A 25,065-nucleotide genomic window follows, 5' to 3' on the forward strand; every position below is an offset into this window, starting at 1 on the left:
CACCATTTTCCTGCTGACAATGATGTTTCTGTGGTACCAATTCTCATCCCAGTCACATCACACTCTCCTGCCAATCACCCCATTTAATGCTTGAGGTCAACTAAGCCAGCAGAAACCTGACACTCTCTGCCCAGTAAAAATGTATCGACAAAAAACTGCGACAAAGCACAACCTTGGCCATGTCCAATGAAAACTTCCTAAATATTTCTTCAAGATACATTTTAACTTTTACAGACTCCTAAATGTCATGAATGTGAGCTGTATTACTGAATCAGTGCAGCTCAGAGGCTGTCTGACTGGCAGGGAGGTGCACTGCTGTGGCTTTAGCACAACATTCCTCCCCATGGTCATGCACACTGCAGCTTTGCACTGTTCACTTTCTACTGTGACACAAACAAACTTCCCACATGTGGGACTAACAAAGGTTTCTCTCATCTTATCCCACTTGTCAAGTACTCAATATGCTGGCTCCTCAACCCTTATGAGCACGGCTAGAACAGAGCAGTAATTCTTTCCAATAAGTATTTGAGGGCTTTTATTTATTTAAAAAACAAAAAAAAACAAAAAAAACAACAGCAACTGTCTGAGAAATGTGCAGTTCCTTATAGAGGCCTTAGCATGTGCATGTAAATGTTGTCACTTACGGTCATCTGAGTCCAGATTCAAGCCTTTCACCAATTATACACATGCATGAATTACAGATGCCATCTTAAGCATTACATGTGAAAAAGAGCGATACCCCCTCCTATGAAGTCTAAGCTACTGAGCTCATTAGAAAACCTGCCCAAGTACACATCTTACTTTGTATGTATTCTTTGTGACTGCTTAACTGTAGACGAATTGATGCCAACACTTAAGATCATTTCTCAGACATTTACCTAAAATACTGTCAGCACTGAGGATGATATTACCATGGCAACTCTAGCGTTGTGTCTCTTTCAGCTAAACTGCACTTATAGGAGAGGGAAAAAAAAAAAAAAAAAATGATGGATTTAGCACGGTGGCAACAGAGTGCCCCTCTTCTAAACTGTCAGCCCTCAAGAACAGCAAGCACATCCAACTGATCCGGGCCCCGACAGTGTGTAGTCTGACCAAACAGCAGGACGGCTCACAGAGCTTACACAGTAGCCGCTTTCCAATGCCCCTCACTCGTCGCCACCTGTTTCCTCCCACTCTGCCTCCACACAGCTCCAGTGACAAGCAGCGAGCTGGTGTGGAAACTCAAGTCAAGGTGATATCAGTGACACACAAGCATTCATCGCCATAGCATAACCAGTGAAGGAGCAGCCCGCCCTATCTGAAGGTTTAAGATGATGCACATTTATATTTTCAAATCTGTGTTACTGGAAATGAGGCACAAAAGACTTTTCTTGAAAACGCCATCAAAAACACTTTTCAATCTGGAGTCAAGGTGCCAATATGCTCCGTGATGAGCAGTTGCACGCACACACACACACAGGCACCATTATATTTACACCGATGTCACAGAGCGATGGGAGAGCTACATAGAGGTGAGAAGGGACCACGGCTTCAACATCCTGTCCAATGTTCGGTGATGGCATATGGACTCTTGGATATTATTCTTTCCAGGTCTCAGGGTTTTGGATGCCTCACAGAAGATGAATCATTCTGTGGTCAATAATGGTTTCAGATTGGAGGTCAAGTTAAGGATTAGAAGTGTTTGGCAGCAAAATAATTTGAACCACGCTGCAACATATTAAATAGCACTTGGGGAGCTTCCCTGATGTTGCACTCTCACTGCTAACAGGAATTCCTCTGTGATGCAGTAGCCACCATGGGGTTCATGGTGATAAAGTTGGACAGGCAGAGGTGCAGTCAAAAAAAAAAAAAAAAAAAAAGTTAGTGGCCATGGACACTGTGGCTGGCTTAAAATATGCTGGCTGATACAGGCTTGGGTCTAGACCTATTACCGTTCTTACATTCGTGCTTGTAATTGCCTACATTTAAGTGCCAACTTCTTGTCATGGACTGACCCAGAAACTGCACCCATTAACCTGAAAACTGCATTAAGTGTTTTTGTTTGTTTTACATTGTTTAATACACCTACAGTTAGCCACAGAGTATGATAACCACTGGCTTTAAGTTTTTTCATCTTCATTCAAAACCATTATTACAGAACTGCTTTTACATGTATTTGTATATTTTTTCTCTATTAGATCATGGGCATGCAATTATTAGCTGTCAACTAGCCAGGTAACTTACAGCTAATGTGTCCTTACTGTCTAATAACTCCTGCGAGAACCTCTATACCTACGATTTTATTTAAATAACTCAGATTTGGACCACCTTGGCCTAAACTGTAGCCATTTTTAAATGGGTGTAACCACTTTTGTGTTCTACTTCTGTTCTTTTAAATGTTCACTTCCTAAAGAACACACTGCCCTCGTACAAGACCCTTAACCACCGACTACACTGGCATCTTTAACTAGGTGCATGAGTGTTGAGCACCTGTCGCCTTGCCAGTGCAACTCTGCTTCAGTCTTTTATCATCTACTAATAATTAACAGGACAATCTGTTTGAGGCAACTGAGGAACAATTCAAATGTAGTTTACAAACACTAGGGAAAGCAATTAAGCATTCTCCAAAACAGGAAAGATGAGGCCAGGAGACATCGCCCATCAGTGAGGAGAGTGGTGATTATGAAGAAGTGCAGCTTTTAACGATTTGACATTTTTAATGATGGTTAGAGGGAAGAGGCAGTGAACCATTTATCAGTAGAAGGCCCTTGGGACACTACAGCCCACGATAGTTTCCAGCTCTGTGTTTCAATTCAAAAACACTTTCATAACCAATCACTTCTACTGTCTGAGCAGCTCATGGGCCAAGACCAAAATAGTGGCCAGTAAAGATAAGCTTTATCTTTATTGTACAAGTTAATGTCTGGTATGAGGATGAACAACCCTGTTAGCTGCTTTGAGGTGCTGAACCACCACCTCCTCGTATGTACCAGACAGATGAGAAACAAATAAACCCAGTGATAAAGCAAGAACATTTGAATATAAAAATTACAACCAACATGACTGGAACCACGAGTTCCTTTCTACAACTGACCTGATTGCAGTTCCAGGGAAGTTTTTTTTTTTTTTTTACTACCACGTTGTAACCAATAAATATGAGAAACTTCATAAAGGTTGTGACATCCGTCTATAAATTTACTGAACTGGAACCAACTATATTTAAAAAGGTCATGCGTCTGTTTAATCACACTTAAATTCAATTCTAAATTTCCTGCAGGTTTTGTTCATTTGATAAACCAACATGACTTGAGCTGAGTAAATTAAACGCCACTTTATAAAAAAAAAAAAAAAAAAAAAAAAAAAAAGAGCAATGTCATTATAAATGTTTTTAACCCCAGTGCAAATGATTATCTTTTGGCCAGAGGCTGAATCCTTTGTCACAATTCTCATCTTCTTAGGTGTGCTATATTATGGCTGGGCAACAAACATACCAGCTCTATGCCACATCCATCGCCAGTGCTTTTATTAGGAAGGTTTTTTGTTTTTTGTTTTTTTTCCCCTGAGTGATTGATTTTGATAATTTAGTGGAGAGTCTCCTCACGGTAAATAATTTACTTGTACGTAGTACCACGCAGGGGTGCATTATATCTTTCTGTAGCATTCAACTAGAACTGCTCTGGGGAAGTTTCCCCATCATGTACAGCGTTGGGCAAACGTCAAGACTCACTCTTCAGTTCTTTATAATTTACTAGGAAATTGGGAAATACGTGAGGCAATTTCTTGAAACTAGAAATTCAAACTGAAAACTGATATCCAGGAGAACACTGGACACACATTTTTTTTTTTTTTTAAATAAAAAAATAAAATAAAAAATTAGAACAATGCTGGTTCATGCAACTGTATTCAGCTACCACCCGCGTTTATTTCCTGTGCATCTGGTAATTTGGCACAAAACTTTATATTTTATTTTTAAAATTGCTGATCAAACAGAGTTGGTAAGTTCAGCTGCCACAGTTTCTAATTGCTGGTAAAGTTTCAAAACATCAATCTAAGAATTTATGACAGACATAGAAAGTTTTACTTACAATCGGGCAGGCTGGATAACACCTCCTGCCTTGCTCTCACACTAACATTATTCTTTTATTATTATTATTATTATTATTATTATTATTATTATTATTATTATTATTATTATTATTATTATTAGACACAGTCATAGCTCCACTACTTTGGTCCCCCACTTGTCCAGTCTCCTCAAACTTTTTTAAGAAACCACTGCACACCATGCTGAGATATGTTAAGGTTTTGGCCAATAAATCTTTCAGAATCACCTTGTTGATTCAAATCAACAAGGTTTACTGCTCGATTCATAGATTTGGTGGGTAGCTTACCAAACAAAAGAAACATACTTCTGAAAATGATCAGGTACATTGACTGCACTGAAAGTGAGTGAAAAAGCAGCCAATATCCCAAGAAAAACTGAGACTTCTTCAGAAAGCTTGGCGAACGATTGCTCAAGACCACTTTTATTCATTCGTTTTAGAATTTAAAGATAAGTCATCTTGTGAGTCATGTTCAGATTCCTCCTGCTACAAGAGGGAAAAAAACAAAAAAAAAAAACAAAAAAAAAAAAACCCCGACATTTTAATAGCATAACGAGCTGTGCTCAAAAATGTCTTGACAAGCTCTGCATGTAGGCCATAGGATGGTCGTGACGACATTGAGCTTAACTGGAAGGCATGTTAGCAGATCAAAAGTGCCATGTCACTTTGAGCAGTTAAATAAGCTCAATCTTCTATAGTTGAGAGTTGTGGCCTCATCTACCCTGAAGAAAATAAGTCATTAGCTACAGTCAAACACGGACTGAATTTACTTGGATAATTAATGGGTTTTTTGCTCAAGGACTTGACTGACGTCCAATTAAAAATGCAAAACAATATTTGGAAGAAAGGGGAAGAAGAAAAAAAAGACACGGGTGTGAAAACTGTCTTCTCCTGTTTGTGTCACTTTCATCTAAGCAATTTCCTCCCCCAGTGTCCCAGAAACACTCAGCCTCAAAGACATTCGTCTGTCCTAAACTCAAGAGAACTCACTACAAAACAAAGCTTTACAATTACCTTCTCTGAACATGTAGATAAACAATAGTGCAATAAATCTACGGGCTAAATTTTCAAACAAAGATTGGCATTTGCCACCATTAAAATATATTCCTCTCTTCATTTAAACCGGACACCTGACCTACTAAACCGTAAACTACTCAAAAAAAAAAAAAAAAAAAAAATGTAGAGAAAGTGGAAAGATTAATAGGGTTCTTTAGATGGACCAACTGCTGTGAACAAAGGATGCTGACATCTTGCAGAACAATACAGCAGGCAACAAAGATGTTGAACATCAGTAGAACAACAGGATCCCTAGGGCATAGATGTAGGAGCACAGCTCAATTATTCATGTCAGTGAACTACAGCTAAACAATGGTTAGGCTCTCGGGACGGTTGCAAATACAGGTGGAGGCATGTGTATGTGCAAGACCCATCAACAAAATAAGATGAGAAACCATCTTTTGGTGTGAGAGTTAAAATTCCTGGATAAAAATAGACCTTTGGGAGCTCAAACTCTGTAAACACTGCTGATGGCATATCTTTGAAGCAATAAGTCCATGTTGCCTTCTTACGACAGATGTATACACTTATTACCCTGTTTTGTTTTGTTTTTTTTAAAGACATTTGATTAACAAAAGTGCATTTTAAGCTTAAATAAATTAAAAGTGATTTTCCCTTTCACATGTAGGAAAACTCCTAGTAAACCATGTTTTTAAAAAAAAAAAAAAAAAAAAAAAAAAAAAACACCCACACACAACGACAAAAAACAAACCACTCACTTCTGACTCCAAATTTCCGAAACAGAGACCGTCAAAAAGCTAAAGCTGAATTCTCCAAAGAGGACTTCAAACTAAATGGTGATGTCACTTTGTGAACATCCCAAAACATGTGGTTAGAGAAGGTTTTACCTTTGTATGCCAGCAGTGGATTTTAAATGCAGACTTTCAGACTTGGTTAAACCGCTTGAATTAAAACAAGGCATTGCAGCACCCATTTAAAATCCATTTAAATACATAGTGCCCCATTTTCAGAGGCTCAAAACTAATGCCAACAACTGAGAGACAGGCAGTTTCATGGCTCGTTCTCTCATTATTCCATAACAAAAAGCTTCAATGAGAAAAGTTTTTCACTGAAAGTCTTTAATGATGTCCAAAGACTCTTGGATGCAAGTTAATGAGTCCATTATTAGAATGAAAAACTAAAATAAACCTATCAGAGAAATGTAGCAAAAACTTAAGGAGTAGCCAAATCAGCAATGTGGTACATTCTTAAGAATGAATGCTTTGACCAACACAGCCACTACCATTACAAATTTTAAAGCCGTAAGTATCATCTTGCTATCTGGTCTGAGTGATGACGTGGTGAATCCCGCTTCCGGGTCCAAACTACTCTGCGTTTAATAAGGCTTTTGTTTTTTACATGTTTTAATGCTTTGTATGTTGTTTAATCTCAACAAGCCCCTGAAAACAGTCAGTGATCACTGTCGGCCTCTCGGTTTTTATTACCGCTAATCATTTTGAAGCTCAGCTTTTAAAACCTTACGATGTAACTACAGCTCAGCCCATGCAGCAGTATATTGATAACTAACCTCGTATTGTGGATGGATTATCTCAGTTGTTCTCCCGACTGAAGTTCAGTCTGTTTACAGCATCCTGCCATGCGAGTGCATTTGTCCCGAACCTTCGGGAACCCTCATGTTAACTTTAATTGAGTGGAAAAAAAGTTAGTGTTTATCCTCCACCTTCACTGTTTATATTATGCTAACATAGCTGTGTCGCTAGCGATCATGTAGCACATCATTATATACCAGCTAGCCAAATTTCAGTAAACCTACAAATGTCCCTGCTGTTTACTTTCCTGTCTTCATTTATGTCAGAAGTGATAGCAGAGCTGTACATCTTAATTTGTTTTATAAATCCCTCAGTCAGAACATGGTATATTATATTTAGATGCAAACTAGCAAGCTAACTTCCTGCTAACTTCTAACTCCGTTAAATTTCATAAAATCGGTTTTCGTGGATGCCTGTAGGGCTGCTCAATTAATCGAATTTTAATCACGATTACGATCTGGGCTTTCAACGATCATTAAAAATGACTGAGCCGATTATTAGCCCCTCCCTCATTTATCTGCGACACCTTAAAGGCCGGTCCGTGAAAATATTGTCGGGCATAAACCGGTCCGTGGCGCAAAAAAGGTTGGAGACCGCTGATTAAGAGGACCCGAGGGAAGCTCGGAAAGCTAAGCAGAAGTTATTTGGAGAGGAGAGTGACTGCCATTGGTTGAAAAGAGAGGTTAAAAAAAAACTTCAGTGGTGTTGCACACTATTTTACATTATTTTTTAAAGTCATTATTCAATACGTTGTTATTGTTAACCCTTTAAAGCCGGTCAGAGCTGCATGCTCCGTTTTGTGTAACTATTTTTAAATCCCTGAAGAACCCTGAGCCGTGTAAGCTAGCGCAATAATTTTTTTTTTTGCATATGAAACCGGAGGAGTTGTACTTACATCTTATGACATCAGCTTGTCCTCGGTCACGGTTTCCTTCCACATATAGCTTTGCAAAAATTGCATAAAAAGCGCTTGCAGGAACAAAAACATAATATTCCAGAAACACGCTTTGCCGATCGGATCAGCTGTTCATAACACTTCCCACAGTGAAACAGACGTCAGCGCGAACTATCGCATGTCCGCCATTTCCTGCCCGAAACCGGAAATGACGTCATTTTCGCGGAAAATGTAGTTTTTTTACTTGTAGGCCTTAAAAGCCTATACTGGTGTTTTTATAAGTCATGTTTGACTTTTCTGAATAGTTTCTGTGATGCTTAGAACTCGAATTGCACTGCTGGAAATAGTTTATTTTGATGCACATGCTGTTTTCTTTGCAAATTTGCATCATAGGATTGTTTTTTCGTTTTTCCTGCAGTATATAAAAATTGGTGTATCTCCAAAATAAAACTATGAAGACACTCAAAATAAATTTCCTGTTGTTGTAAACTATTTTTTGCAACTTTTTTGTATTTAAAGTTTTGAGGGATAAACCTCTTAAATTTCTCCAAGTAGAAATATATGTAAAAAAAAAAAAAAAAAAAAAAAAGATTTTTTTTTGTAGTTTATTGCACTTTTTTTGCAATTAATGTAGTTACTATGGACTTAATGCATACATATTATTAAAATATGGGCTATAATAGTTGTATAGCAACTTGAAATGCTCCCACAAATGGCACTACAACATGTAAAAAAAAAAAATAATATAAGCTCTGGCGGACTTGGTTCGATAGTAGGTTGTAAGGGTTAAATAAATATCGTCAAATAATCGAGATCTCAATTTCAGTGAAAATAATCGTGATTATCATTTTTGCCATAATCGAGCAGCCCTAGATGCCTGGATGTTAAACTTAATTGTTACACCTGGTAGAGCAACAACACTGATCATTTTATTACAGACGAAAGGATTTAGACAGTTTTTAACTCTCAGCGATGCCGCAGTGATCGTTGGACTTAGGGACCTGCAGCAGAGTTTGGGCCCAGGCACGGCTAATGACATCAGACTTAAAGACCGGATATCAATGCTAAAGCGACATCAGTTGTTTACATTCTCTAGCAGCCCAAACATGTCTGAGAGCGAGAGCTGCCTATCACTCAATGACTATAAAGAGAGCTAAATTCAGTATTATGAAAGTGGACTGGTTACAAGTGATTGGATGTCTTTCAAAGCACAACCGTTTGCAAAACAGGTAAGAAAATTATTCCCCGTAAAAAAAATAGAAACACACTAATGAATAAAACCAAGCTATGAAGCCAAGCAAAGATGATATACTAGCAACCTGAGACCAAAAAGTAAGCAAATGAATCAACCAAGCATTGCCGGAAGACTGGGCATCTCCACCTTATATGACAGGACAAGCATGTGGTGGATGTAATAATAATAATAATAATAATAATAATAATAATAATAATAATAATAATAATAATAGATTGGATTTATATAGCGCTTTTCAAGGCACCCAAAGCGCTTTACAATGCCACTATTCATTCACTCTCACATTCACACACACTGAAGCACCGCAGCAATTTCCTAATGTTGTAAACCTGCTCAACATTTGGCAATAAAACCCTTTCTGATTCTGCTGTAGCCACAGCTGCCCTGGGGCAGACTGACAGAAGCGAGGCTGCCATATCGTGCCATCTGCCCCTCTGGCCAACACCAGTAGGCGGGAAGGTAAAGTGTCTTGCCCAAGGACACAACGACCAGGACAGAGAGCCCGGGGATCGAACCGGTGACCTTCCGGTTACAGATGCGCTTCCCAACCCCCTGAGCCACAAGTGTATAAATTACTGATACAATTACATGTTCGTCCTGGAGGGGTTTAAGGAGCTGGTTAAAATTCTTGAGTGATAATACAACATCCTGGGTAGAAAACTGGAAAAGGATGGAAACTTCCCTTCATATTGTCTGCATTAATACATTTCGTTCCCTGCAAGCTGCAATCAGACAAAATGTTTCATTTTTTAAATTAACTTCCTTGAATTATCGCAATACAATCTTGAAGTCACCTAATAAAGACAATTATTTGCATGGTAAAGAAAAACAATTCACAACATCTAACCAAGTTAAAAGCACTTTTGAGGGGGCAGGCACATCGTTATTAAGGTCTTAATTCTATTCCTAAAGTTTTTACTGGTTCATATTACTATTCCCTTTTGTTTTACCAGTTTTTAATATTCAAAATATAATATAATAACATAATATATTCAAATAATATATGACAGCTGGGATAAGCTCCAGCGTCCCCTGCGACCCTGAAAAGGATAAGCGGAAGCGAATGGATGGATATATTCAAATTGCTTTTTAACAGAAATAGCAAGGGTGTAACTGCAGGTTTCTCTCAAGAACAATACTGCCAGATTAGACTTTGGACAAATGATAGTCAAAATAAAAATCCTATCTGAATGATAGGAAGAGAAAAGTATGGAGAAGGGGAGAAACAGCTATTGATCTGAAGCACACCACATTATCTGTCAGACAGGGTGGAGACATTTTACGGCATGGACACGTATGGCTGCCAGTGAAACTGGGCCACTAGTGTTTTTGATGACGTGACAACTGATAGAAGCAGCAGAATCAATTCTGAAGTGTACAGGACTATATTCTCTGCTCAGACTTAGACAGATGCAGCAAAATTGATTGGACAGTGCTTCACATTTCAGGTGGATAATGAGCCAAAAACATACTGCAAAAGCAACCCAAGAGTTTCTCAAGGCAAAGAACTGGAATATTCTTCAATGCCCAAGTTAGCCTCCTGATCTCAACCCAATAGTGCATGCTCTTCAGTTACTGAAAATACATACAGGAGGCAGGGACGCACAAACAACAACTGCAGGTGGCAAAAGAATAAATAAATAACATTGTCCAAATCACTGACTAGGCACCACTAAAGCAGTAAACAAGGTTAGAAACCATGAGGATTAAAAAGACTTACTTTATTGAGAGGGAAAGTCTGAACCACGTTCATCTGAACTCAGTGGCATGTAGAATGTTTTCCTGTCAGAAACTGACTGTTAACACAATAAGTATTTACATGGATAGTTGGACATAAAGGCCACTATCATGAAATGAGCACAGCTGGTGACCGCTCCACAACAATTTATACAGGTTTTGCTACACAATTATCCCATTGCCACAAGATTTACCATAGTCAGTGCACAGCTCCAAATGAAAAAGCCACAAGACTATCGAAAAAGTTAAACATTGCATCTAGAGTTGGTTTACTCACACTCTGTTAATCATATGCCTCTGCTTCAGCATATTGACAAAATGCATCCACCACCCTCCTGTTATCCCTTCAATTCTGTCTCAGTAAGCTGACAGCAGGCTGCTGTGTACGTCTGCACTTCTTGTACCAACATACACAAACACACCATTGCATAATACGTTATCCGAGGTGAGATGATTCACTGAGGCTGTGTATGTGGACTCTGGCCTTGTGCTGACCCAGGGGTTTGGGTACACTGTTTTGCATGCAGCAGTTAAAGAGAGACAGCACAGACCGCATATACTGCTACAGACAGGTAAGTGGGGTCAATCAGATAAATCTGGTAGTTTTGCATCTCTATATCAATAATGGAATCTTGATTATTTGGAAATCATGCACATATGAAAAGAGATCACAGACAGAAGCACTTTAAATGCAATTCAAATTAAAAACAGGAGGGATGGAATGAGTTGCCAAGTTTGGGGGCGTTTCTGACCCTAAAGCCCATCTCACAGGGCATTTTACAGCCTTCCTACACCACAGTTGGTTCCCCTTTGCCTGCAAAGAGAGCCAAATGGGGCTTGAATGCCTCAGGAGACTGTAGTCGCAGTGTTAGCGACAAAAGAGCTGCAGTCAACTATTGAAAGTGATCCACAGATCAAGACACATGCAGGCAAACTTAAGATCTTACTGCTTAATAGCAAAATAAATACTTTTTTTGGAAGTAATCAGCTGCAACTAGTGTTACACTGTTGGAAATAGTTTTTTTTGATGCACATGCTGTTTCTTTGCAGCAAGTTGGGAAAAGAAAAACTATAGCCAGCCGAAGATACAACAGTCTTTCACACAAGGCTTTTGTGAGAAAACGTCCCAGAGCCATAAACAAACCACAGGAGCCATCTCGCGTTACATTTGTAAAGGCATGATCCCTGTTTATGTAGTTGAGAAGGACAGCTTTCGTGACCTCGTCAAAGTCCATGATCCGAGGTACGCAAGCACTTCAGTAAAGTCGAGTTGCCTCGCTTGTATGACGCATGCCGGGCCAAAGTAGAGAAGGATGTTTGCAGTGTCGTGCATTATGCCTTGACGACTGACCTATGGATGAGCAGAGATACGCAGCCCTACATGAGCGTGACCATCCATTTCATTAACAAAGACTGCACCCTCTGCGCTCGCTGTTTACAGACTGCGTACTTTCCCGATGACCACAGGTCAGGTGGTATATCGTGATATAAAATAATTCGTATCGTGATAAATATTTTTTCCATATCGCCCAGCACTAGCTGAAACTAATGAAAGCCTGGCTCATAGACCGTTTCAAGACAGGATATTTGTTTACTGGTTTTATTTTGGGGATGTCATGATCATCCTGTAGTCTCTATTTTCCTAAGTAGCTGAACATTTGAGTGCAGCTCTACAAGAGTAATTTTCATTCATAGGAGTTTGTACTTCTATACACACTGTGCCCAGCTTCTGTGAAAAGTACAGAAGCGTGGGTGGAAACTTTCTCCAAGAGGAGCTCTTTACACCACATCCTTCTTAGATGCGAAAGATAAACAGCCCTGGTATTTTGTCTCTCCCTCTACACACTCTGCTGAGAAAATCCTTGGTGTGCCTGAAGGGCTGGGTAAAAAAAAATAAAAAATACAAACCCTAAATAGCACCAGGTACCACCAGGTGGCACGCAGTATTCTGATGTTCTAGTCATACATTCAGTGCCTGAAGTAAGAATGCAATGAGCAGGGTTTTCTCAATTGTTTTGCATATTAAAGGAAACCTTTTGCTTAAAAGAAGAAGAGGCTTTACATCAATACAGTCTATTATCAGTGTCATGATAGAGACTGGGTGGACACTATTATTCAATAGCAGACAAAGGCCACAAACGACCCATCTGAAAGCCAGTGGTAGTCACAGCTGAACCTGGTGGGAAATGTTGCTGCTTTGCATACAGTCCCTGCTGTTCAATCACCCTTATCAGGACAGGGCAACAAAAACAATAGGTGGATTTGTTTCTCCACCCCCAACCCCAGCCAACAAGAGTAGCTAAAGCCTTAGGGCAAATCCATCCAGCATTTGCCCTTTGGACTAAAGCCTCTCTGAAAACAGTTATCCTCCATCAGTAACACTTGTTAAGAAAAAAAAAAAAAAAAATCATTTAAACTGCCTTGAAGAGCAACTAAACATGAGTGGGAGCAATTTAAAAGAGCCGTTCAATTTACTGTGAGCCACTCAAGTAATTAGATCCTATTACAAGAGTGCAAACACAGGGACACTGCCGGCCTTTTAAAATGACCTGCTGTCCCGTAAAGCCCAGGCTGGGCCCTGCTCAGCACTGGCTTGCTCTTAATGGGATTTCACAACATTAACATTCTACTGAGTCAGCATCAGACACACTGACTACAGCCTTGCTCTGGTGAAACAGCCTGGGCTCTGAGTGTACATCTTTACTACCGAGTGAAAGTCTCTGTTAAAGTGAGCATGGGATGGAGGGATTAACCGGACAGATAAAAGTGGAATTCTGCTGGAATCCCTCCAGCAGGTACCAGAGAGACAGTATTCAATTTTTGTCTATGGAGGGAAAGTGTCTCCTAACAGTTTCAATCCATTTTTTTCACTTATTAAAAAATTATGAGCATTGCAAGTGCTGCTTGAAAATTGGGTTACACACCCTTCTGTTGCGTTTTTATTTCAGCACAGTGCTCTTTCCTGACAATGTTTGAATTGGAAAGTATCCACATCGGTCATCCCAGGCTCTGTCACGTGTCCCACATTTATATTTTACTTGGGACATCCATACAGATATTCTAACCACCATCAAAGCACATTTTAGCATTCTGTATAAGCTTGTGATAATGACGCCATCTATGATTGCCTGACTAGCACAACTGCTCCCTTACGGCAGAAATTGCGATTACTTTCTTGAATATTGTAATTATTTAAAACAAATGTTCTAATACTATATGAACATTATCCATCCATCCATCCATCCATCCATTCGCTTCCGCTTATCCTTTTCAGGGTCGCGGGGGGGCGCTGGAGCCTATCCCAGCTGTCATAGGGCGAGAGGCGGGGTACATTATATAAAATGAAATTTAAAAAAAAAAAAAAAGAAAATAACACAAAGAAGACAAAAAAAAAAAAAAAAAAAAAAAAAAAAACCCTGAGCCTGTGTCCTTGATGGTGATCGAGGACACAGGGTCTTTTAACATTAGACATGAGTTGGACACCGACCATAGAGTCCATCTCACAAAGACAACCACCAGTCTCTGCAAGCCTGCCATCACCACAGGATGTTTACACAAAGGGACTGACTGCCTCAGGGAGACCAGAAAGCTGACGGCTATCCTGTGTATGCTACCATAAGTGGATCATGAGACACTGAGCGATCTGGAGACAAATGCTGGAGTGGGAGATCAATAATCCCTCCACAGCACACTCTCACCTATGGAAACCCTGAGTTAACCAGAAATATACTGGTTAAACTCAAGGTTAACCAGTATATTTCTGGCAACCAACCGAGTCAAGTCCCTTTTGGCAAAGAGTCACATCACAGAAGATTTCCACTTGTTGGTGCAGACTGACTCAAGTGGATTTAAAGCCCCTTTTCCATTAGTACCTACTCAGATCGACTCACCTTGGATCGCCACAACTCGACTCCGATTGCAACGCGTCTGAGAGTCCCGCAACACTACAACAAAGGTGGACGTCTAGGCAAGAATATACCTGCTGCTCGGTGTATGAGCTTTTTATCAGACTCAGCGACCACAGCATTGTTTTTTTGTTGCATTTTCCCTTGTTGCCAGGTTTAAAAAAAAAAAATAAAAAAAAGTGGTTTTTATGAATAAGTCACTCTCATAATTCATCAAGTGACACCACAGGCACGCAGTCTTAAGACATCACATTTTAGTACCTACTCGGATCGCTTGGAAGCCCGGGCGAGCAGGTACTAACAAAAGAACCAGGTACTGTGACCTAATGGAAAAACCTGAAAACCATAGCGAACCATGCCGAGTTGATCCTAGTAGGTCCAATAGAAAAGGGGATTTATTCTTGCCACATCCACGAGTCCACTAGGGTACACTTTGATCCCTGTGAAGTAAACGAGTATCCGTAAGCACAAGGGTTTGTCCAAACCACATTTTATGTTAAAAACTTTAAAATAACAGGGAGAGCTATACATGATGTCTCAATGGTAACATCCTAGCAGCAAAGAGAGTTTGTTTAAAAAAAATAAATAAATAAAATTAAAAAATTAAAAAAACCAACAACCCACAACAAATATTAAGAATAGATTTCCTGTCCACATCCTGAACAAAAAAGCAGATCGCCTCATTTTTAGAGACATTGGCAGGACAGGGTTTGTAACAGCTGGAGGAGACAGTAAAGCAAAATTTAAGCTCTGTTCAAACGGTATATCAGATAACTGGAGACTCCAACTGCTGCACCAAATGACCTTGCCATTTTTAGGGCTCAGTCTTTCAATGTTTGGATCCAGACAAACCTTAGAAAGTTGTCCAAGTGTAACTCGTGGTTCAGACTGTAGAAATATCAGAAATGCTATGCCGAAGAATTTATGGTCTTTCTGTTATATGCAGATTATTGATGGAAAGCAGTAAATAAGAGCCAGAAAGGGTCTACTGCACCACTTCTGCATACGTCACAACGATCTATGGCTTGCATTAGATGTGGATAAATAAATGGCGGTAGTTGGTACCTTGGTGAACAAAAGACACATTCAGTATAGTCTGAAGGTGGAGAATTCATTTATCTATCACAATCTGAGTGGCATAACCTTATGATCAGTTTATCATAAAGGTTTTACAAAACTAGTATGTGATGAGCAATTATGTTGCATTCGTGAACCTCATAGCACCAATTGGTGAGATTCCTATATGGGGGAAATGCACATCCAAAGACCCCACTCACTAAAAATCAATCCAGATCACTGATCATTAAGTAAGGTCTACTTGAGCAGGTTAAACTATGTCACAGAGGCGGTTTGTTATCACACACATACCCCACAGTCAGTGGGCTCCAATCAGCCATAAAAATCCAGAAGCTGAAGAAACACCAATTCCCTGCTTTTTAAATGCACGAAGTGCCCACTATCTTTTATATGACTGAAGATGACCCATAATATAAACTAAACATAAATCAGAACTCAACTGCTGACTTCTAACGCCATGTTTACATTTATGCATGGTCAAAGGGAGGTGAGCTGACGTCATGATAGCCACAGGGTCGAAATCCTGATGGCTGGAAGTGGAGTGCAGGGGTCATTAGCCCCTCTATTAGGAGAAGATAAGCTTGCCGTTGTACTGTATGGGAAGCTAGTTAACATTCACACCATGTCCAGTGCTGCCTCTGATGGAGCTGTGGAAAGTGCTTGCCTGTTGAAAGATTCTGGCTTTTGTTTATTACACTGTTGACAACTAAAAACACGATCCAACCAACCACAATGGTTTGCCTAGCTGCCACATCAGCCAGCTATGCTCTCCATCTTACCATCTGCTGTGGTCCACCCACACAAATCTCCCATAACACTTGATCTGGACAGTAGCCTGACAATACCCTGGAGGGCAAAGCAGATGGTGTGGTTACAGGCTAGGCGTTTAGCCTTGAATAGCAGGCAGGCTTAAGATTAAATGGCCACTGAATGGAGTCAAACAGCCTAGCTGCTATTGGTTGAAACACACTCTGCTACCTACCTTGTTTGCTCACATAGAAAACAGCCCGTTTCAGGAAAAAGAAGTTCACCAACTAGCGAAATTAAACCAATCAGGCAGCACACATGTGAAAACATCAAGACCTCAGGCATTCAGGTGGTGAAAACTGTGCTTAAAAAGTGCCTTTAAGCAGCTTATAAACACAAGGAAAACTAGTTTCATGCATGATCCTTTAAAACGGCAAAGAAATAAATAAAAAAAAAAAATAGTTTGGTGTTGACACATTTTAGTCAACTACAATACAGGTCGATTGACTTAATGCTGCAGCAATGTCATCTTAATGCATCCGGGCACGACTGACTCCCTACGAAGCCATTTAGATAAGTATACCAAGCCTATATACGCCAGCTGAAGCGCCAGTCCTAGCTGCTCAACAAGTTAGCCTTAAACATAACAATGACCGACCTGCTCTCAAAAAGCTTATGCCGAAATACTCAGAAAACACCTTTAAGTTTAGTTATTCTTTGTGTCGTCTGTCATCAAGGAGGGGAGCACGAAAACAAGACCCGAACATTTAGTGAGTTCGGGAGAACGCTCCCGTCTCCGGGCTGTTCGTGAGAAGAAGGTAACGTCGCTTTCGCGAGCCTCAGAAATCAAACAGGCAAAGTTTGAGTTCGAGGAGTTTTCTGCTTTCCGCAATGCAAAGCGACGAGCGTCCTTTACAGACTCTGTAGTTTCTGACTGATAGAAAAAGAAAAACTAACTTACCACACACAGACCTCCGGCAAGCGCATCCAAAGCTGGAGGGTTTCGAGAAAGACGACCCGACGAAAGAAAAAACTAAACCACCTCTCACGACGCCAAGTTTCCTCTTTCCTCAGTGAAAACGACTGCTCGGAATTAATACGTAGAATAACATGTAATAGTTACGGTAATGACTTTACGCTAAAGACAAACAAAAACCCACACAGACCTAATCCAACACGGTATACGTCCGTGTTGACGAAGTGAAAGGACGCCTTACGAACAGCGAGCGGCTTTCTTTGTTCCTCCTGCCTGCAGCGGCTGTTCCGCGGATATTATCGCCGTTCATGTGTCCCTGACAGCCGCTGATTGGCTGGAGGGTCGGGATCAAGAAAAGGTGACTAGCGTTAAGCTAGCAGCCCAGCAAAGCGTTTCCGGTCACGACGCCCGAAGAGAAACGCTTCACTTAAAAACGGCATTTTTTTAAAGCAAATTTGTGTCCAGTCTACAGGCATGGAGTTATAAGAAAACGCACCGAACGACGTCGTGGAGTGTTTTTGTGAGCTTTTGTTGCCAAATGCTATTTTTTCCCTGAAGGTGTCTACATGTGTGCTTTTATTTTGTGTGTCGGCTTCTCCGCACTTCCTGTTACACTCTCGCTTTTAGAGCTGAAGCAGGGTGGAGACCACTTCATGCCTTACATAGTTTTACGCTGAGCTTAATCACAACGGCTCAGTGCCTTTGCAGTGTATTAACGTGAACTTGGAGCACTGGTTCTACTTTTTGTTATGAAAAAGTATATAAGAAAATATTTCTATAATTGAGACTATGTCTTGGTGACACACACAATATGTAATCCAACCATTCCATAGAACATTTCCTGATCTTTTTTGTCTTTGATTAATGTTGCATACTTAAATAAATAACTTAAAGCTGACATTGTTTATGGATTTATCTAAAACTATTGATTTATCCAAAACTAATGGCTCAGCAAGCTTATTTCTCACTTCTAATGCACCTTGCCACAAAAGCCAAACCAGTTCAGGTAATGACGATCACACTGGTTTGTTTGGATTTAGGTGTGGTGTGTGCTCACAGTAACCACTGTGACTCCACCTAATGTCAGTTCATATCAATATTAACTCCCTCTCCATCATCCCAGTCCAATTCCAGCTGTGCTCATCTCACCTGCAACGGTATTAAAAGCGTACGGAAACACGGGCAAGTAAGCCTCTGTGAGTAATAAAGGTCTGGATGAAATGAGGCTCATTGTAGAAAGTAGACCACCGGCTCCCTAAGCAGCTGGCCTCAAATCAATTCCGAAGAGGACCAGAGAATTGAAGCTGATGGGTTTAACACAGCCCAGATCACTCGCCTGTCAGTCAATAAAAATCAGCTGATTTTTTTCCCCCTTGCTCCTCTGCAGTGAGTCATTAAGGGAATAATTCAACATTGTCTGGTAAGCACGCTTCATTTTCTTTCTAGAAAAGTTAGTTGATGGGATCAATAACACCCCTCGTGTCTGTCTATTACATATGAAGCTGGAGTCAGGAGATGGTGTGCTTAACTTAGCCTGAAAGAAGCATGAAAATATCTACCTATCAATCTTCAAGCTGTCATCTTAGACAGTAAAACGCCTGTTACTCATAAAGTCAGAAAGTTGATGTACTTGAGGCAGAAGCAACTTCAACCGAACATGACTCATGCTGCATGCTGTGTGAGTGTGCAAGCAGTGAATTTCTACTCTTGTGTAAGAGCGTATCTATTGTCTATGAAAGAGGCTGTGAGAGTTGTGAAAGTTAGTGTGTGTGTGTGTGTCTCCCTGCTTTTCAGTGCTGACTTCAGAAGAAGCTGCCATGGCTCTTCTCACCAAGCACACACCGAATCCTCTGCGAGTCCTTTGACAGACACTTTACATGGGATGTTTTCATTCACTGCCTTTCATTATGTCGTCTCTGTCTCTCTACCTCCCAACATCTACACCCATCCTAATCTTTTTTGCCTACCATTCCCACTGGTTATCTGTCTCTATCCAGTCCTCATGTGTCACACCTTCATTGTGTCTGAGTTTTTTTAATCCCTCCGTGGACCAGGTTGTGTGGCCGACCGTAATTGGACAGTGTCCCTACAGCCGAAGTGGTGTCACAGAATCATCATGAGGATAGCTGCTTGTGAGAAAATAAATGGAAGTACTTTGCCCTGGTTTGGCTGTATTTCCCTTCACTTTACATTCACATATACAGTGATGTAAGTGTTTGTGTGTTTCAGACAGAAAGAAATGTCTCTAAATTTAACCTTGCCAGTCTGACTTTTAAGTCCACAGTCAACAGGCTGTGGCTGAATTACTGTCTCTGTAATTGTGTAATTGTCTGGGTCTTGCTGCCCACAGGATGAATCTGTACTGTCTATGGTGCTCCAGACACCAAATAAGTAGTTCTTCCTGAAAAATCTAAACAGATAACAACAGGTGTGTGTGTGTGTGTGTGTGTGTGTGTGTGTGTGTGTGTGTGTGTGTGTGTGTATGTGCATGTAAACATTACATTACAGTATTATCATTAAAAAAACATTTAAAAATACAGGTGGTCTAAGCACTGTATGTACACCTGTATGATATGATACGCTGGCTAGGGCAAACCAAACTCTTGATTTATTAACACTCAAAACTGGTGAATAAGATCATAAAACCATTAGTAAAATATTTATTGAGTTAATCAATCAGTAGTAAACCAAGAATTCAAATACTTTAGTAATCTCAATTGCTTGAAAACTAGAGACCTCTCCCTCTGCTGGCCGTTAAAACACAATACAGGTTTAAAAATGTGTTTCATAGACAGACATATACAGATAGTATAAATATTGGTTCATTCTGAAATGCGAGCACTGGTATCTGTGCAGACACGTTGTCAGCAATCCTCTGCTGTTGACATTGCAGTTAGCTAACTGGAAATGCTTCTGTGCCCCTTATTTTTCCAACTTGGGATTGCAACTCGGAAGTTGATATCAATGGTTTTCCCCCTAAAACTCATAATTATGGCCTGAAGTACATGACCAGAATGCAGCCTAAGAACAACCTTACAGCACAGACCCACAAGCATGGCTGGAGATTCTCAGGCCACAGACAGTCGCGCCTAAGATGCAAAAAGCTACACTTAGTATTAGTTTTGGGTGGCTTTTAAGATCCAGGAACAATATAAGATTTAAGTGCTCGGGGAAGAATAAGAGCTAGAGACAGAGAGCAAATGCATTTCCTTTTTAATCCATGCACGCAATGTGGTGTGCATAATGCCTTGTGCATGTCAGCCATATGCCAGAGTTGTGTTTTTTTCACTGACAGTATGAGCCGTGGAAGACATCTAAAGCAAGATGAGAGGGGATTGCTTGTCTGAATCTGGAGCCTAGTGCTTCACCCTCATATAAACCTGCAACAGGCAGACAGCTTCCAATTACCAGATTGTAGCATTTCAGGGTTAGAATGAAACAATTAACCAAACTTGCTACTGCTAGCTGCTAACCAAGTTTGCTAGTATTAGCTGCTAACCAAGCTTGCTAGTGTTAGCACAAATCCTTCTTGTCCAAACATGCCCACTTTTACCTTCAAAAAAGAAAAAACAGAGACCAAAGCACTTTTGTTGAGGTTGTGGAGTCTAAAACCAGTAGGTAATATCGCAGTGCTTATATCTACGTTTAATGTACAGTCTAAGCTTTGGAAACTCAGTTCTTTAATGAGCTGATCGGGTGAGTACAAAAAGTTAAAAAGGTCCTTGTGAGAAGTAAAAATTGGTGAGCAGAGAACTTGGATCTGGCTGAGCTAGCTGCCAGTTCTATATGAAATACGTGCATAAGCTGGTGATAGTGGGGTAAGGGGAGAGCTGCAAAAGGAGGTGTGTTTGGTATTTACAAGTTCTCTTCTTGAATATCGCTTGACAAGTCAAATTTATACAAGAAGCCTGTTTCAGGACAACTTTGTCAATTATTAGCATTTATTTTACTGGAGACACAGGTTCTAAGTTGCTCCTAGAATACACTATGGGAATGTGTTTTTGTAACTTGACCCACACGAAGGGTCAGCAGTCTAGATATCTTATCCTCTGCTCCATCCATTGTGTAATCTGCCCGAAGCTCCCATCACAGCATCTTTCTGCCTCTTTCTAATCTCCTTTCCTTTCCACTCTAGAGGTAAACAAGGTACCAGTTATAACGCCCTACTGGCTCCATCACTTTCTGTCGTAGCTGTTGCTTTTCAGTGTGTCCCCAGTGCTCAATTTACAAGTGAGCCACAACCAACACCCTGAAGCCCTTTGTACTATTCCAAAAACACTGGCAGATTGTGGAACGTGTTTTAGGAACACACTCGTCCCTTTCAGTCTGACACTAAATAAATACATGTGGTGTGTGAGTCAGGCTGGTCCTGCTAGAGCTAATATGATGATGCGATGCCCGTTGTTTAGCAAAGGGAATTAATTGTGAATTAGGGAAGAATGTTTGTCAGCTGAAAGCTACACCATTGTTCATCAGTTGTTGTGTCTTTTACAGTTCATTTATATTCTGATTTAGTTGGCAAAAAAGTCAATGCAAATTTCACGTGTCAATTAGAATTAAAATTTGGGGTTTTCTTCCCCAGTCTCCAAGCATTTGGACTGAGCAATGGGATGGAAGCAGGCTGTCATCTGCTCCACTGGCTTGACTTTGAGAGTCTTTGAGTGAGAGTTAAATGGGGCAGAGGAGCAGGCGACACTGCCACCTGCTGGAAGGTAATGTGCTTTCAACAATCTGTTGAGACCAAATAAAATGAAATTCAATTAAATTTGACTGATATCAAACAAACAGAACAGAACATGCAGTAAAAGCAAATCAACCACTCACTAAATCACAGATAACAGACCATTGAAACACAGAAATGGCATAAATCTTTCTAGTAGAACATTTTTGCAGGGCCTTTTCTCCCCAGCCATAGTTTCCATATGGACACATTTTAACAGCACAAATACCCATTTTAGTTGTAATCACCTTTTTAGCTTTAAGAACACATAAAGAAGATCGCTGTCTTGATTCATGCTCAAAAGGAAATCTCAAAAAGTTGATTCTGCTCATCTGGATGTAGTGTTTTTAGTGGGGAAAAATGTTCCGTCACAAATCCAGGTGACTTCTTCTCAGCTGACTGCAGGTGTTCCCAAACAGTACATCTGCATAATGACTGAAACTACCATCACTGACAAACAATGGGCTGTGAGGTCAGTTTCTTGATCATTAATCAGCATGGAGGAGAGGAAGGCGCTCATATCGCTTAGTAATGACACAACATTATCATCCTTCCAGCAGAAAAGGTTAGGTGCATGGTTTTGCTAAGTTTTGTCACTGCTCAGTGACAAAAATACTTATGAGCCCCTGAAATGAGACCCACTGTGTATGGTTTACCAAAGATACACAAACAGGGTGTACCTCTAACACCAATTGTCTGTATGATCAGCTTGGTCACCTATAACATCTCAAATTTTCTGGCTTTGACCCTCAACCTGTTGGTAGGCAGCTCTAAACACCACATCAAGAACAGCTTGGATTTTGTTGAGAAGGTGAGAGATGGCATTATGGAGGCAGATGAAACAATGATCTCGTACTATGTTACACCCCAACCTCAGGACCACTCTCAGCACCGACCAAGTGTGTTGGCTCTTGGAACTGTGTCAGAAACGTGGGTGTGCCATGGGTTCCCCAGTTTCACCCATGGTGGCCAACTTGAACATGGAAGAAGTGGAAAAGAGGGCTCTGTTAAGTCGTTGGTTCAGGTATGACACCTGGGTGAAAATCAAATCTCAGAACTGCTACTACTACAATTCACTGATCACATTAACTCGGTGGACCAACACATCAAGTTCAGCAGGGAGGATATAAAAAGTGACAGATTAGCCTTCTTAGACTGTGAGATTTCCATCAGTAATGGGTGACATTTAAATGTTGATGTGTACCATAAACCAACGTATACAGATCAGTATGTAAGGTTTGACTCTCATCATCCACTGGAGCATAAACTCGGTGTCATCAGGACGCTACAACACAGAGTGAACACCAGTATGGCTCTCTGTGTATGGTTCTTCCACATGATACTGAAGCCCTTGTTTGTTAAATGGATAAATGATTAAATTCCTAATGTCTTGTTTCATCAAACTCCAATCATCCAATCCAATAACTGACACCAAATAAGGGCCAATAGCAGAATAAGCTGTTTGGTATTGGCAGAGGAGATCCGGCAAGTTTTTCATGTGTAAACTCAACTCTACTGAGTTTGTGTCTTTAGCCTGTCTTCCTTCTCTCACCCCAACCGGTCGCATCAGATGGCCGCCCCTCCCTGAGCCTGGTTCTGCCGGAGGTTTCTTCCTGTTAAAAGGGAGTTTTTCTTCCCACTGTCACCAAAGTGCTTGATCATAGGGGGTCATGGGATTGTTGGGTTTTTCTCTGTATCTATTATTGTAGGATCTACTGTACAATATAAAGCGCCTTGAGGCAACTGTTGTTGTGATTTGGCGCTATATAAATAAAATTGAATTGAATTACTGCTCAACCCACAAATGCATTTTCCTTACAAAGCATCAAGCATCATTTAATCTGCCTTTTCCTCGTTCTCCCATCACGCCCAGGGACCACCTTCATTTTCCTTGCTCTCTTCACTTCTTTCTTCCTCGGTCATGTCTTCATGTCTTCAAACAGCGACATGCTGTTTTCAGCCTGTTTGGTGCCAAATCACATAAGAGGTCAAACAGATCATCAGGCTACACCAATAATTGTAACAGAATAAAAGTCATTATTTTGATAATTGTGTCCAAACTTATGTTTATGAAAAAAGAAAACAGTATAATATCAGTACACTGGTGCTGTGAGTCTAATAGCAGTATGTTAAATTAGATTTATATGTTATGTAATGACTTGACATTTTGCCCTGCTATTTAATCAGCACAAACTCATTTCTTTCTCTCTCTCTCTTTCTCTCTCTCTCTCTCTCTCACACACACACAGGAGCTCAGAGCGGGCCTGGAAGTATGCTGGCTTGTGGTGTGAGAATCATCATTTTAGACCTCTTAGCCTTAATTACAGAATGAAATCGTGCAGCCTTTTGAAGCATGCAAGTTACAGTCAGCGTTTTTCTGAGTCTGGTTGGCTACAGAAACATCCACTCAGGACATGTTTTGCCTGTAATGACATTAACAAGGAGGCGGGCTAATGTTAGTGAGCTAGTTGTAACTTACCACATTCAGGGGTTTGAATGAATTAACAAACCTTATTACATTTTCTCACAATAATATCATTGAATTTAACAAAAGTCCTTTGCAAAAATAATGATAACACACATTGAAAAAACACAAGTACAAATACAAGTTTCACAATAATGAAAACCACAGTTTATAAACACAGTGGACATATTTGTTTAAAATCAGGGATGTCAAACTCATTTTACACCGTGGGCCACTTTAACCTTAATTCTGGTTGTGCAGGAAGCAGCACAGCGGGCTGGACAGGAGACTTTGGCAAGCTGATTCTGGCCCCTGGGCCATTCATTTTTTAACCTTAAATGCTCTTCTGTGCAGTGTTAGGTCTCTTTCTGCCTTATTCTGTTTATGCTCACGAGCCACATTGTTAGGCCTGTTTAGTTGCTTGTTAATGCAAATATTAAATTAGCCAATCACACGGCAGCAAGTCAATATATTTAGGCATGTAGACAAAGTTGAGATACCCTGTTTAAGTTCAAACTAAGCACTAGAATGGGGAAGAAGACAAATTATTTGTCTTCTTAGTAACCACGGTACTTAGCACCATGGCTGCTGGTGCCAAACA

General features: G+C 40.4%; 1 protein-coding gene across 4 annotated transcripts in view; it reads right to left on the reverse strand.

Annotated features, from left to right (window-relative positions):
• Nucleotides 1-17,607, reverse strand: part of LOC120729265 (SPRY domain-containing SOCS box protein 4-like) — a 48,874-nt gene extending 31,267 nt beyond the window's left edge. For 2 of the 4 annotated variants that reach the window (XM_040024811.1, XM_040024794.1), the window contains exon 1: nucleotides 17,266-17,607. The gene's annotated coding sequence lies outside the window, so the exon portion shown is untranslated. The remainder of the gene's footprint in view (nucleotides 1-17,265) is intronic. The other 2 variants (XM_040024817.1, XM_040024802.1) reach the window with 1 other exon arrangement.
• Between the last annotated feature and the right edge of the window lie 7,458 nt (nucleotides 17,608-25,065).

Source organism: Simochromis diagramma, unplaced genomic scaffold (assembly GCF_900408965.1).
Source record: "Simochromis diagramma unplaced genomic scaffold, fSimDia1.1 OVJJ01000348.1, whole genome shotgun sequence".
Taxonomy (NCBI): domain Eukaryota; kingdom Metazoa; phylum Chordata; class Actinopteri; order Cichliformes; family Cichlidae; genus Simochromis; species Simochromis diagramma.